Source organism: Nycticebus coucang, chromosome 1 (assembly GCF_027406575.1).
Source record: "Nycticebus coucang isolate mNycCou1 chromosome 1, mNycCou1.pri, whole genome shotgun sequence".
Lineage (NCBI taxonomy): Eukaryota > Metazoa > Chordata > Mammalia > Primates > Lorisidae > Nycticebus > Nycticebus coucang.
In genome coordinates this window covers 189,519,197-189,529,707 of record NC_069780.1, presented here as the reverse complement: position 1 = coordinate 189,529,707, position 10,511 = coordinate 189,519,197, and positions in this window count along the sequence as shown.

Below are 10,511 nucleotides of genomic sequence, written 5' to 3'. Positions count from 1 at the left end.
AAACATTCAATCAATTTACTATAGCTTTTTAAAAGCAAATAAAATTGCTGAACATAGATCCAACTTGCAGAAGTAAAGAGGAACCAACCACAGAATTTTGAACGGAGTAAAACCTCCACTTAACCGTAAATGTTTCTGAATTTTATTGCCATACCTAGCACAGAGGAGCTCTCCGTACAGATCCACAAATTGTGTTTTATTTGCAGTCACGTAAGTGTTCTGTAAACTTTGTATCTTCCTTGACACTGTGCTATCCTATTGATTGAACTATGGCATTGCCACAGCACATTGGCCCATGGCCCCCTTGAGCAGAGGCTGCTCCCTTTTTTGATATTTATGTTCACATCCTGGTTTGGAGGGAAAAGTCTTGACTGCAAATAGACCCAGGTCCATGTCAGCTTTTCCTAGTTCCGAGGCCTCCTGGAAATTCTTTAATTTCTCTAAGCTCCAGTTTCTAAATTCGAATAATAATACATTTATTTGATGGTTCTATACCTCCAGCATTGAAATTTCCAACCTAGGTGAGGCACCTCAGGCTCTGACCGAGGGAACCTTCTGCCTAACACAGCCATGGGCAGAGATAGGACTGAGTCCAAGTCCCGCTCCCTCTCCTAAGCTTAGGGTTTCACAGGAGACTGTCATAGCCCCCTTTTCTAGACTGATCAAAAGTAAAATCTACCCTTTATGTCTTGTGGAAAATTCGATATGTACTACCCACTATTCTAGTGGGTAGTCATAGGGAATTATTCATTTTTTATCCAGTGCAGGACAGATTTGATCAATTCCTCTTGAAAAGCAAGGTATCAGGATGGAAGGACGAATCCACCCAGACTGGCCTTCATCTGGAGGCTTCTCTTATCTACAGGAAGAAGAGCAGTTTCTGTCTTGAAAAGAAAACTGCAGCCTCTTAGAACTCATGACCCTCTAGCTAAGGACTTCCTGTAATAAAATGAATAAACGTTTCCAGTTTTTCACTCATTCCAGGGCATGTCAGATTGCTGACATGAAATGCATTTCAAACCCTTTAGATTCGTTTCACCCACCATGTTCATGACGTGGCCTGATTTCTCTCACCTTGCCCACTTTCTCATGCACATCAGCTCTTAGCTTCCCTGAAATCCTTAGGCTTTCCAGGTCATCTGCACACTTCCACAGCGGGTTATTTTGTATTGTTTTATAATTGATTGGCCTCACTCTATAATCGATTTCTGTCTGAGCCTTGTCACTAAAACAATGCTGAGAATCACTCCATGAGGTTAAGGAGGAGAAAGAAAAATTGCCATCTTCAATGAGGAAGGGCAAATCAGCAGATGCTATTCAGCTCGCTAATATCTTCCTTTGGTCACTCCAGAAAAGGCAGAGGAGGTGGCTGGAGAAAGACCAAGGCCCTCAGGACCGGTGACCTGGGTTCCTTATTCTAATTTTTGTCCAAGGAATTCTTTATTTAATGGTCTACTGGTTTTAATGCTATTGAGCTAGCTATATATAAACATAGCTACATAATACACATTAGTGTATTATGGTGTGTGTGTGTGTTTATGTATATATACATAACAACAATGTATGTGTATATATATATATATATATATATACGTGTGTGTATATATATATACACAAACAACAAGGCAACAACAAGAACAACAACAAAAATAGCCAGGTGTTGTGGCAGGTGCCTGTAGTCCCAGCTACTTGGGAGGCTGAGGCAAGAAAATTGCTTAAACCCAAGAGTTTGAGGCTGCTGTGAGCTGTGATGCTATGGCACTCTACTGAGGGTGACATAGTGAGATTCTGTCTCAAAAAAAAAAAAAAAAAAAGGAGAGAAAGAGAGAGAAATGAAAACTAAAGTCTTCCCTTTAATTAGAGCAATCACCCCAGGCAGAGAGATAAATCCCAGTAGTTTAGAGAATTAGAATGACAGCTGATGATCCAGACAGCCTTAAAGTCCCCTTCCATTCAACTAAACTAACTCTAGGCCCCTTAACCTCTGTTTTCTTAGAGCATTTACTTTAGAAAACTCCTAGTCATAAGTGACTATTCTGTTTCTTAGAAATGTAAAATTTTATGTGAAGAGTGTGAGAATTGAAATGCAATCACTAATGTTAAAAAACAAACAAAAATACAGCCTGGCATGTAGAGCGGGGAAAGGCCATGAAGACAGTGTTCTCATGCTTGTGGGCCGGATAACAAAACTATCTCAAAAGACTGCAAAGCCACAACCAGCCACAAAGGCCAAGACGTGTTTATACAAAATGTCCTGCAAGGACATCTGCCCAGCAGCTGCAGGCCAGCCTCGGACAGGCGTCACCCTTGTTGTGGCTCTTTGTAATCAAAAAATAATTTCAAAACAAACACTTAATCCTCCTCATTTTTCCTTAAGAAACCTTTGTTTTCCTTTACCCCTCAAGTGCACACGCAGCTCACCACCGAACACTATTCCCAATGCAGTGCTCGGTTGACACGTACATATTGTTTTCTTTTAGAGCCTCTCGTTGTTTCTTACTTAGTTTGACATTTTAAAAGCCTCTTGGCAGTTCTACAACCTTGAAATGTCTTTCTGAAGGCATTGTGTCCAGACGAGGGTCTGGGAGCATCCCTCTGAAATTTAACCACCCAGGCAGATGGGGCCCATGTCCTAGTCTCTGTGTGTGGGTGGGGGGAGTCTAAGCTCATGTAGGTGCCTTCCTCCAAGTTGTGAAGCTACCTCAGGTCATAGTGATACTAGAAATGTTATTCTCCTTTGGGTGAGGCCAGATGATAAGCACAGATGGCCTGTAATCGCTCCTCAACTCAGCTGTTAAAAACCCTACTTGTTTCAGCAAGAGTTCAGGGTGAGCTCCAGTCCCCTGTTGGATAAAGTCTTCCTTGCCAATTTAATTCTCCCCTGTGTAATTTTTGCTTTGCTTCTGGTTACTAATAGCAATAAAACTACTTTAAACTTTCAGAAACCTTTAAGACACAAGAAATTCAGAGAACAACCGACATTCTGAATCCCCAGAAAGTACTCAGCTGACATTTGTTGAGGACCCCTGGAACCTTTCCCCAGGCTCCTCGCCCGAAGTCACAGCGTGGTGGGTCTGACCTGCAGTAGCTGGTTCACTGGACAAAGGGAGGGAGAGGCCCAGCCCACAGACTGTGACGGGTCCAGAGTAATGTTCTCTTCCCCCTGGGAGACCAGTGAGCTCCGGGGGAAGATTCCCCACCCTATCTGTCGTCCCCCAGGGCCATGTGGATAGGCTCAGAGGGAGCTGCCTTCACAAACTTCTTCCCCTGGGTTTGGGACCTCAGGGCCATGTGGGGTCTCAGCCCCCTCAGGCCTTTCACTGGGGCACAGTGCAGGTGTCTGAGCCCTAGGCTCTGCTGAAGCTGGTTGGCCTCCTGCTGATTTGCATTTGGTTAGCTGGGTTAATTAGAGACCAAAGACAGAACCTGAATTAAGATCCAGTTTGGGAGATTGTCTTAGAAACAGCCCTGGGTGTAGGGCCAGATCCGCCAAGGTCAGGGCGCTGTGTATCCTGCCGTCTGCCTGAAGGCGACTCAAACCCAGAGTCAGCGTGGCTTTTGGAGGAGGAATCCAAGGGGCTGTGACCAACCTGCCTCTGTCAGATGGATCCTGGGGCCTGGGAGAGCCAGGCGTGGCTGGATCCCTTCTCTCTGTCAGCTGGACATCCTGCCCCCAGGCCTCAGCGGGCACCAACTTCAGTTTAGTAGTGGGGGTTGGGCTCTGCCAGCAACAGATACCGTGGTCAGTGTCATCCTGGGTTACTGCGTAGAAAAGGCCCTGTCCCCGCAAAGCCCTGCTTTTCTCCTTTGCTGATTTATTTCCAGTGATTTAACCTTGTTCTGTCCCATCCTCTGAAGTCCAGTCCCCTTCAGCACTTGGTGTGAATCCTCAGACACCACAATAAATAACTTAATAAAATGCCACCCCGGGACAGGCCCCTCTGTGACCAGAACCAGCGTGGAATGAAGACAAATGTCACAGCCTCCACTCGTCCCGCCTCACTTGACCCCTCCACTTCAGGAGTCACTTTCTGGACTAGTTAGAAATTTGGGGAGCAAGAGACAAACTCCCACTCTGGTTAATTCCAGCAAAGGAGGACCGTGTTGAACCAAGTGGGGGTGTCTGAAGGATCATCTCTCAGAAGTGCAGGAACCAGAAGCCACAGGGGCCTGGGAGGTGACAGCAGCACAGAAGCCCTGCAGGGTGCAGCCCCCAGTGTTGCTATGCTGGGTATCCCGTCTCACAATCAGGATTCAGTCTCCAGTAGGGAGAGGTTCTGATGGGCCCGGTTTAGTCACCCGTGACCTCCTGAAGGGACAAGGGCCTCAGTTTGGTGGATACTCTCACAGTAGTTACCGATTCTTCCAGATTTACCCAGGAATTAAACTGTTTTAGCACTAAATGTCCTCCATCCTGGGAAACCCCTCAGTTCCAAGAAAATTGGGGATACTTGTTCATCCTTAAAGGGTTTGATCTTCAACAGAAAGCTCAGGTATTATTAGTAGATGATAGCAAGATAAAAGTTGTGTTAGTGAAACTCAGTCAGTGTTCAGGACAGAAACTATTTATGTGTTATAACCAGAAATAGAAAGTGTGGATGCTGAGCAAGCTAAAAATTATAAATACTGATTTCAGCCAGCGCTGGTCCTAGTTGTGTTGTGCATTTTTCTGCATTCAACTGATCAGGCCACTGGTGTGAGAGTTGTGGGCAGAGGAGATCCCCAACATGTGGCCTTAGTTTTCCATCTGTGTCCAAGTGCCCCAGACTTCTAGACCAGTGGTTCTCAACCTTCTTCATGCCGTGACCCTTTAATGTAGTTCCTAAGGTTGTGGTGACCCCCAACCGTAAAACTATTATCGTTGCTACTTCATAACTGTAATTTTGCTACCTTTATGAATTGTAATGTAAATATCTGATATGCAGGATGGTCTTAGGCGACCCCTGTGACAGAGTCGTTCCACCCCTAAAGGGGTCATGACCCACAGGTTGAGAACCTCTGTAAATGAAGGTAGGTTAATTAATTGTTCTCATAACCTCATTCTCATAACCTCATTCCTTGGTCTTTAATTATGATATTCTCTGATTCTAAAACCAATTTCCTTCTAAAGCATGGATTTGGGGAGGACAATAAGCATGTTCCCATGTTAGCTACCACCAGCTGCTAATAAATTCATGTTATACAAACTGTAATTGTCCATTTACTCAATATCAGACAGAGACAATCCTCTGGAATTTCAAACATCCTAAGCCCAAGACCACGCCCTGGAGGAGCCTGCACTCCTGTGGATCCAGCCCTGCAATCTACTTCCTTTGGAAGTGGGATCTTCATTGAGTTTTAGGGCTATAGCCAGTACCTTCCACCTCTTGCAAAGTACCATCCAGTGAGTCTCCAGGAACTTGAGGGTGAAGTTTCCATGGATTGTTGAAAATCTAGCACCATTCCCGTGAATTTTATAGCCCATTCACATTCTCCTAGCAGCAGGCCTTTGGTGCAATTGGGAATATGGAGTGTTAGTTCATACATATACTGCATAATTATAATTTTGAAGACAGAATTAAAATGTATAGTAACTGAAGCTCAGTGGTCTATCAACTTTACATTTCATCAAAATCTTATTTTAATTCTGTACACTATTTCATTAAAAAACCTTTTATTTGAAAATGTACAGCTGAAGAAGCCACATTAGGAACAGCTGGAAAGACAGAATTGCCAAAATCAAAAGAGATTTCTGACCAGTGATTGCTAAATTTTATTTTTTGAGACCACATTTTTAAAATCCTCCTTTAAATATTAACTAATGATCCTTCTACTCTGATAAGATATTGGAATGTAATAGTTAAAACTTTTTTAACTCCTTTAGACATAAGGGAACTTACTCATGTTTTTACTTCAGATTTTGATGTGTGTGTGGATGTGGGTGTGTGTTAGCCTACCCCTCACGCTTCTTAACTGCTGTAAAATAGATCTTTGTATTTTATGATAATCTTTACATTCCTTGGTCCTAAAACCAGGCACATTTCAAATGTTCAGGGGACTATCCAATTTACATTATTCTTCCTTTCTTTTTTTTTTTTTTTTTTTTTACATTAACAACATTCACCAAATACTCTAATGTTCAGCCAAGTACATCTTGTGGATGGACTGTTACTAAGGAATGGCACAAATTTGATTTGTTGTATAATTGTCCTCATTTTTACATGTTGCCCTAAAAAAACCCCAAACAAACAACAACAACAAAAACCCAGGCAGCAGCTTCGGCTCTCTCTATTTGAGTGTGAAAACTGTTAGAGCAGGTGTGATGAACAGCTGGAATGTGCTTAGCACATATTTTGTTTCCTTCAATTTGTAGTGAGCAAAGATTTATAACTTCAGGAGAATGGACAAATTCCACAATTAGCCATTTCCTTTCCTATCAGCCACTTAACTGTTCAGCATACACTAGGTGTGCGAGAAAGAACAAACGTGTGGGATCCGATGCCTTGTGGTATGGGCTGAACTGTGCCCTCCAGAATGTTAAAGTGAGGTACTAAGCCCCATCACCTGTGGAGGTGAGTGTATCTGACAATTGGGTCCGAGTAGACATAATGAAGCTACGACAAAGTCTTTAGGCTGGGTGTTAATCCAGCGTGACTAGTGTCCCTATCGGTAAAGGGAAATTTGGACTCAGACGCAGAGTGTCCTCTGAAGATGGGGGCAGAGACTGGAGCAGTAAACCTTCAAGCAGAGGAGGATGAGGACTGCCAGAGCCTCGGGCTCTAGAGGGGAGTCGGGAGCTCTGTCTGCAGCAGATTATCTCAGGCACATTTCAAAGAGAGATACTTTGATTGTGGACTTCCAGTCTCCGGAAGGGTGAGACAATGAACTCCTGCTGTTCTAAGGCCCCTGTTTGTGGTTTTTGCCCTGACAGTCCTGGAAAACTAATACGCCTTCTCTTCAGGAGCTACACAGATGTTTGCTGATCACCAAGTGCACACCAGACCTGGCAGACTTCAGAAGAAGAGTGCACACTACGTGCTGTCTGGACATTTGAAGCGTGCATGCTGTACATTACGTGCTGTCTGGACATTTGAAGCATGCATGCTGGATGTTTGGGAAGAGCCATGCTGGGTCCAGATGGAGCCCCTGAAAAGCAGCCTGGTGTCCCACAGTTGCAGCACACTTTAGATAATGGTTGGATTGTAAACCTCTTCCCAGGGCTGCAAGACATTTAAAAAAGATGGGGACTCAGAATGATAAACCCTAACTGCAGACAGTTATTCAGACTGTAGCTTTTAGCTCTTACATTTAACAAGGCACCATTTCTGTAGGCTAGAAGATTGAGACTGGGAATCATAAATTATTGCTTCTTTCTTTGCTACTTTGAAGTTTCCTATACATCTCTAGAAGAGAGAAATATGTGTAGTCTATTTATATTTTCTTTTTGGTAATTTTTCTTTCTTTGAGTTTTGCACAACAGCTTTGTGGAATTAAACATCACTTTGTTTCAAAATGTTGGGCCTTTGATCCCAGGAAAGCACCAGCAGCCAACTGGTAAACCTGGGAGGTCTGCATTTAAGATCACACTAAGGGCGAACATCCCTCCTGTCCTCCGGGGCTTTATTTAATTCCAGTTATCACCATGTTTCATTGGGAAGAGAATCTGAAGATAAATCACAGTGTATAAGGCTTTAGAGATTCTGGCACTACTAAGAGTATTGGTATAAATTATTGCATGCATTTTTTTAATCTCACGATGGTGTTGGCCGTGGAATACAATGGCTCAGTCTTCCTACCTTATGTGCTCATTATTTCATATTAGCACGTGCTCTAGGGGCTTGTAAACTAACCGTAAAGTTTTCCTGATGGATATTATAAGTAAAAGACAGTTCAGCCAACATTTCACTCCTCATTTTACACAAGTGCATTAAATTGTGAGCCCTGAAAGAATTAGCAAGGACATGGAATTAATTACGATGTATTTCAGAGTAAATAAAATTTAATAATTACAGATATTCTGTAACCATCAGGTAGTAAACTAACTTTCCCTAGCCCCCTCCTTCCCTCCCATCCTCCTTTCTTCCCTCCCTCCCTTTCTGCCATATCTGGGAAACCCCAAATGAAATCTTAAATATTATCTTATTCCACTCCTTCCATTAAGAAAGAGAAATATCAGGCTCAGAATGATCAATGTAACTTTATGATTAATAAATAAATAAATACAGTGTATACATATGTGTGTGTGTGTATGTATAGACATATGTATGTGAGAGAATGGGGGTCTTTTCAGAATATGTTCTGATAATCTATTTGAAGTAACCCATACATAATGTGAAGTATAATAAAATTTGATAGTGCCATTTTTGGTTTCTGAGGGACTAATAATACGAGCAAATTCATTTTCAGAACTCTGAGAAAAATAAATTACGAATCAATGAGTAGTTTAATGTCATAATTAAAGTTGTATTTTAAAAAACCAAATAGTGTTTAAGATTGACTGTATGGTATCAAACTGGTGCCATTAATCCCCGAAGCTCCAAGTCAACTTTTACATGAAATCCTGGCATGTTTGTAGGTAGCTGTTAAAAACAGAGCTCCAGAATCAGGGACCCTGTCAGGTCGTCACACTGACCAAACCAGGTGGGGGTACTAGCCCCCCAATTCCAGTGCAAAACACATTCTGCCTCAAGTGCATGGACTGTTTGGTTAAATTTAAGGTAGGTCCCCATGGTTTTTGATGATTATGGCTCTCTTGGATCTTAGTGAAGGCAAAATAGTTCAACCACATCAGATATCCACAATCTATTTATCTGAACAATTTTGAAATAAATATCAGAGCAGTATTTAGATAACACATTTCCTAGTTCACTGAAAATAGGGATTTATAACTACTTTGAAGAATTTCTTTTATAAATATAATTCTCCGAGTACTCTTATTAGGAAAACCAGTCGCATTTAGGATGACAGAGTAACGATGTAATCGTTACTAGCTAAAACCGGTGGAATCAGTTGCAACCATGACTTACAGAAATATTATTGAGGACATTCTGCTTCCTTAACGTTACCATTATTTTAAAGAATAATTTAAAATAGATCACTATTATTAGGATAGATGATATTATTAAGCATATGTTAAAACCTGCTCTTGGATAACCTTCCTAACATTAGTATGTAAAATTGGGATGAAATAGCACGATCTCCTGGGATTGTCTCAAGGTGTAAGTCGGTTGGTGTGGAGGAGCAGTTCTGGGAGTCTCGCTACTGAGCAAATAATGGATGTGTGGGTGTAAATATCTCTGTACATCAGTTTTCACTGAAAGTATTCTATGTATTCTAACATAGTTGTTATGAATAACCCTTCTATCAATACCTTTATGTCTACATATTTAAATGTTTTCAAAATTAGGTGTTTAGAAAATTTATTTATTTTCAAGAACAAAAATGCTAAACCACAAAATGTGAAAAAATTAGGCATTTTGGCTCAGCGCCTGTAGGTCAATGGGTCGGGCGCCAGCCACATACACCAGAGCTGGAGGGTTCGAACCCAGGCCTGGCCTGCCAAACAACAATGACAACTACAGCCAAAAAATAGCCGGGCCTTGTGGCGGGCACCTGTGGTCCCAGCTGCTTGGGAGGCTGAAGCAAGACAATCATTTAAGACCAAGAGTTTGAGGTTGCTGTGAGCTGTGACACCACAGCCACTCTACTGAGGGCAACATAGTAAAACTGTCTCAAAAAAAAAAAAAAAAAAAGGCATTTGGAACACATTGGCTAATTATATGTAACAGTTTTATAATGAATATATATGCATTTCAATTTACCCTCCCCAATGCTACCAATATTTAATTATTTTAATCTTTCTTTCTTTTTTGTTTTTTGTAGAGACACAGTCTCACTGTATCGTCCTCGGGTAGAGTGCCATGACGTCACACGGCTCACAGCAACCTCTAACTCTTGGGCTTACGTGATTCTCTTGCCTCAGCCTCCCAAGCAGCTGGGATTACAGGCGCCCGCCACAACGCCCGGCTATTTTTGTTGTTGTTGTTGTTGTTGTTGCACTTTGGCCGGGGCTGGGTTTGAACCCGCCACCCCCGGCATATGGGGCTGGTGCCCTACTCACTGAGCCACAGGCGCCGCCCTATTTTAATATTTCTAAGCAAAACTGTCTTTTATTCTTTTAATTTTCAGAAGTCAAATAATTTCTCATGTGATTCCTAATAACTGTATTATTTATGGGTATTTAATTAATTTTTTTATTCTGCAGAGCACTATTCTTCCTCAGCGATTACACAAAGTGAAAATTAAACTGACGACCTGAAAGGTGGCATCAGGAATAGAGCCCCTTCCCTTACTATTGACTCTGTTTATGCTGAGAGTGCAGACTGGCTGATGGAGGTGGCGGGGCTTGAGTGAGCCCCTCTGCTCCCTCACCTTCTTCCTCAGTCTGTCTGCAATGAGGTCAACGCTAGGTCTTTGATTCTTTGGTCCATTGTACCAGATCTTTCCAATTTCCCTATAGCAAAAACTACCTT